Source organism: Penaeus chinensis, chromosome 41 (assembly GCF_019202785.1).
Source record: "Penaeus chinensis breed Huanghai No. 1 chromosome 41, ASM1920278v2, whole genome shotgun sequence".
Classification (NCBI taxonomy): domain Eukaryota; kingdom Metazoa; phylum Arthropoda; class Malacostraca; order Decapoda; family Penaeidae; genus Penaeus; species Penaeus chinensis.
Window position 1 is genome coordinate 10,892,221 of NC_061859.1, and position 5,000 is coordinate 10,897,220.

The following is a 5,000-nucleotide window of genomic DNA, read 5'->3' on the forward strand; positions in this document are numbered from 1 at the left end:
GCATTTTTTTATGATCGTAACAAGTGGCAATAAATCTTGATAGTTAAATATGCGAAGTAGCGTGTGTAATTATTTGAATTTGGGAAAAGTGCGTGTTGAAGAGCAAAGATGAAGTAGAATGATCATGAAGTATATATGACTGCCATTGTTGCAACCACGGATGCAATTATGCTAAAATAAAATTAGATCATGATAAGAAATAAAACTGTATATATGAAAACCGAAGCAAAGTTTGGTCTATCAAACGCAATTGACAAATTATTCTTAAAAATTGATTTCATTGAAAACAAGTAGTGACATGTTCCGGGTCAGGCGTTCAGTATAAACCTAAAAAGCACGTAATGTCATTTGCATACGGAAATTGAATTGCCAGTCTAGTTATGTCATCAAATAAGCTTTCAAGGAAGTAAGTGGGTGTTATGGAATCTTGCGTGTGCGTTAAGTAAATGTGTAGTCAGCTTTTATCGCTATCGGCATAATCTGTAAAAGGTTAAACTCGTTTTGTAAACACAGCACGCTAAAAGAAAACACGAAAGTACTCGGTATCACTGGATCTTGTGTTTAACCTTGAAGATGTGTAAATTGCACGTGGACGAGTTTACTGAGTATTGGGTTATGAATCTCTTATGTTACTTCCTTAGCATACCTAATTATTAAAAGAATATCCATAAGAAACACCCAAGCTTCGAATTCGCACCAACGCGAGACGGATTGAACCAAACAAGAAAGATATTAACAAAAAATCAACCGCGAAACAGGCGACCTATCGTTTCCTCCTCCAGGACGGACAGGTAGGGGATCCTCAGCGGGGCCCAGCTGCCGTTAGCCGCCACAGGTGAGGCGGGAGGCGCGGCGGGCACGGGGAGGAGCGCCGGGAGAGGTGAGACCGGGAGACCAGTTTGCGGGCAGACGCGGTGCCGAGAGGTTGTTGTCGTGCGGCTCTCTGTGTGTGAGTGGTGCGTCGCCTGGGCTGCGCTGTCGACACGTGAGGCTCCCTCGGTGTCACCAACGCGACGCAAAACATTGGCTTGTGGTCTAGAGAAACGTGGTGATTTTAGTGCGTTTTGGCTGACAGTGCCTGGATTTTATTGTGCGAGATTTGTTTACAGTGGAGGGCACGCATACATTATCATTTGTCTCATCTGGAATACGAATGTTTGTTCCTTTTTAACCGAACTCAGACACGTTCAAGGGAATAGGTGTCCTCAACCTCATCGCCTTTTAGAGGTGTTTTACTCATCCTTCATTCCTCGTCACTGTATGTATTCAAACATAATCACTACAAAACGGTGTCCATAATAAAAGCGAAGTGTGAACAACGTAACAGTGTACATTCGTCCTTATGAATAAACACAACGAAATAAAACTCAAGCAAAGATCACCCATAGTACACACGACCCCCCCCCCCCTCTTTATCCCACGTACCCCCCCTAAAGTACACCAAGCGGGAAAAGAGTAGGTGGTACTCACTTACTCGTGCTGTGAATGGTAATGAGGTCTCCCTTACAAGGCGTCGCTCGCCGGATGCAGGAACACCACGCGGCTCGCAGTATGTGGTGTTGCTTAGGACGCCCGGAGGGAAAGTGTTTGTGGTTCGGTATTTGCTTGATTTTGATGTGTATGGGACTGATTGTGTATGTGTGTACGATTGGGTGTATGGATGTATGTGTATGGCTATATAGTGAAGCGGACAGATCCTTGGTAGGTAGGTAGATAGATGTGTGTGTGTGTGTGTGTGTGTGTGTGTGTGTGTGTGTGTGCGTGCGTTTAACAAGAGTGCGGCTAATGCCATTCGTAATTAGGCAATTGCCAATTACGTTCGGTTTCGTTGCGCGGTGAGGCCATTCAGACAGACGACCGCCGGGAACAGCGTGCCATATACATTTTTTTGGGGGGGTGAGGAGCACGGACCATATAGCTCGAGTCAAGTTCAGGTGTTACTCTCTAGATCGAAAATTTAAAGAAAGATTTATGACTTCCCTGTTTTTTTTCTATATTTTTTTTGTGGGGATGTGTACGGTCGACTTGTTGCTAAGATAAACTGTAATCTCATTATCCGTCTATATGCTTATTTATTTATTAAAGTAATTTAATTAAATTGTTGGCATGTGTATTGTTATTAGTCTCTTAGTCTCAAAAATTCAGTGATGTCTCTCCATTTCTTATATCGGAAATAGTTCAACATTAATTCAGTTACTGTCAAGTAATAATAATATTGATGGCGATGATAATAATAACAACAACAACAGTAATAATAATAATAATAATAGTAATAATAATAATAATTATAATCAGAATCCATGTGTTAATGATAATGAAGACGACGGTGTAGATAATGCAATGTGTGGGTGTGGGTGTGTGTGTGTGTTGATATACACATGTATGTATATATATATATAAATATGTAAATATATATAAACATACACACATACACAGATGTTAGCAAGAATCGTACCCCCCGCCGCCCCCTTACCCCACCCCTACCCCACCCATACCCCATTCCATTACGATATTATTGACTCGTTATCGTCAGGGAAATGCCACCCTTGCTTGACATTTCTATTAACAACCGAAGAGAATCCCCGACCCTTCTGTTGCCCTGGAAAACAAAAACAGAACAGGAAAACAAATACAGTTCCCCCCCCCACCCCCCTCCTCTCACTTCCGGTCACGACTGACAAAAACAAGAGGAGGGACACCTGCGCCGAATACGCCCACAGCGAGCCGGTAGTGGGCGGCCGGCGTCGTTAGGGTAATAATCGAATGCTGAATGGATGATGAATTCGATTCTATTCGATGCGTTGCTGAGATTCAGTGGATTAGCACTTTATTTCCTCGACTGGAATAGGGTTCATGTGATTTTCCACGATTAAGTGTATATTACCTCTTTGTTAACGCGGATATTTTCCTTTATTTGTATATGGTATTTATTTTCTTCGTATTTTCATGCTAAACATATGCTCCGATTTTGCTGTGTGTAATGCAGTTTTTGATAATGTGTCAATACCCCCATTTTTTTTTTTTTTTTTTTTTTTTGCATTTTTGCCATTTTTCAGACAATAAATTCTACCGATTTAACAGATATATCTCCCCCATTTGTTCATAGTATTTTTTCATGGTGAACTGATATAAATTGTCCATTCATTTATGCAAATTACAAATCATTCCGCTGGCATTTGATTAAATGTAACGGCCATGTATAGATTTCAGAGTTAATTATCACAGACTATCGACTGTGTATCGGAAATCACTAATGTCTGTAAAAGTTAATTTCATTTCGATTGTAAAAAATCACTTATAAGTCATCGTTTACGTCACATTCGGATTATCCCGTTGTGTGTGTGTGTGTGTGTGTGAGAGAGAGAGAGAGAGAGAGAGAGAGAGAGAGAGAGAGAGAGAGAGAGAGAGAGAGAGAGAGAGAGAGAGCGTATATCGTTCCCCACTTCACTGAATATCCCTACAACACGGCGATTTAAGGCAGTGACATCACCCCCATTATGACTCAGGTGATCGAAATCTTTTCGTTACCCATCCAGTACATCCCCCCCCCCCTCTCTCTCTCTCTCCACCATTCCCATATTTTTTGCCGAATTCCCTGCATTCCTTTCCCCTTTGTCACTTCCCTTTACTATTTACTCTTATTCTTAGCCAACAAATTGACTAATCTTTTCCTCGTCTGCTGTTCATGTTTATGGGAGAATTCTACCTTCATTTCTAATCTCTTGTACAACTTGCCTCTTTCCCCTCATCTCTCTTTTCCCTCACTTCCACCAAACAGTTTTTCCCTCTTTTTCCAAAGCTCTCCTTTCCAATGTCTCTTTTTTCTTTTATTCTTAAACCTTCCACTTCCACCCAACATCATCTCCCTCTCTCTCTCTCTCTGTCTCTTTCCCACTCTTTTCGCCACGCCCACCCACTCTATCTCACGTTCCCCCCTTTCCCTTCCCACCCTTCAATTTTATCATCACTCTTACTAAATATAACCCCCCACCCCTTTATTCTTTTCTCTTCTCCACCCATCACTCCCATACACTAAACACTCTCTCCTTTTTCCCCGAACTCTTTCCATCAATGAAACATCTTCCTGTGTTTCTCCTTCCACCGTTTTATCAGCACACAACCTCCCCTAATACCTTCTGCCCCATCATATCAAGAAACATTGGTTTTCACCCCCTCTTATCACTGTCAGATACCCTCCTCCTACCCCATATGCCCACCTACCTCCCCTCAGCCTACTCTTGCCCCCCCCCCCCCCTCAGTCTCCCCGCCCTGTCTCCTTCAGCTTCCCCACCCGGCTACTGCTCAGACCACTAACCCTGTCTCTCCCATCAACCCCACCTCCCCTATCTCCCCACTCCACCCCTCTCAGTGATGCACCCCAGTCTCCCCTCAACCTCCCTACCCTGCCTCCCTTCAGCCTGCTTCCCCACAGCCTCCACACCTGTCTTCTCTCAGCCTCCTCTTGCCTGCTCGCCACCAAGAGACACAATATGCAGTTTCCCCGCGTGTTGTTTGGAGAGCAGCCATCGCGGGTGTCAGAGGGATTATGAAAAGCTTATGACTCAGGTCTTTTCCGCACGCACACAGACACACACACACGCACATGGAGGCATAGGTACAGGCACATGTACATGGACTTAGCACAGGTGTACATACATGCACACACGTTCCTAGACATATATAGGCTTTGACTTTGGCCCCTTTTATTACACACACACTCACACAGATGTACACACACACACACACACACACACACACACACACACACACACACACACACACACACACACACACACACGCATGTACGTATACACATGGACTCACACAGTCATAGCATAAATGGGGGGGGGGGGGGGGTCACATGTATAGCAGGTACTTTTCTTTCTTCATTCTCACTTTATTAATATTAATCTTCTGAATTTTCTGTTTTTATTTTTCCTTTCTGCCTTCCCCGCTCTGCATTTGTAGAGGAAAATATATAATATGCACAGAATTTACAT

General features: G+C 43.3%; 1 protein-coding gene across 4 annotated transcripts in view; it reads left to right on the forward strand.

The window, feature by feature from the left end:
* The first annotated feature begins 852 nt into the window (after window positions 1-852).
* Window positions 853-5,000, forward strand: part of LOC125047488 (zinc transporter ZIP1-like) — a 59,711-nt gene continuing 55,563 nt past the window's right edge. The window contains exon 1 of one of the 4 annotated variants that reach the window (XM_047645715.1): window positions 853-880. The gene's annotated coding sequence lies outside the window, so the exon portion shown is untranslated. The other 3 variants (XM_047645713.1, XM_047645714.1, XM_047645712.1) reach the window with 3 other exon arrangements.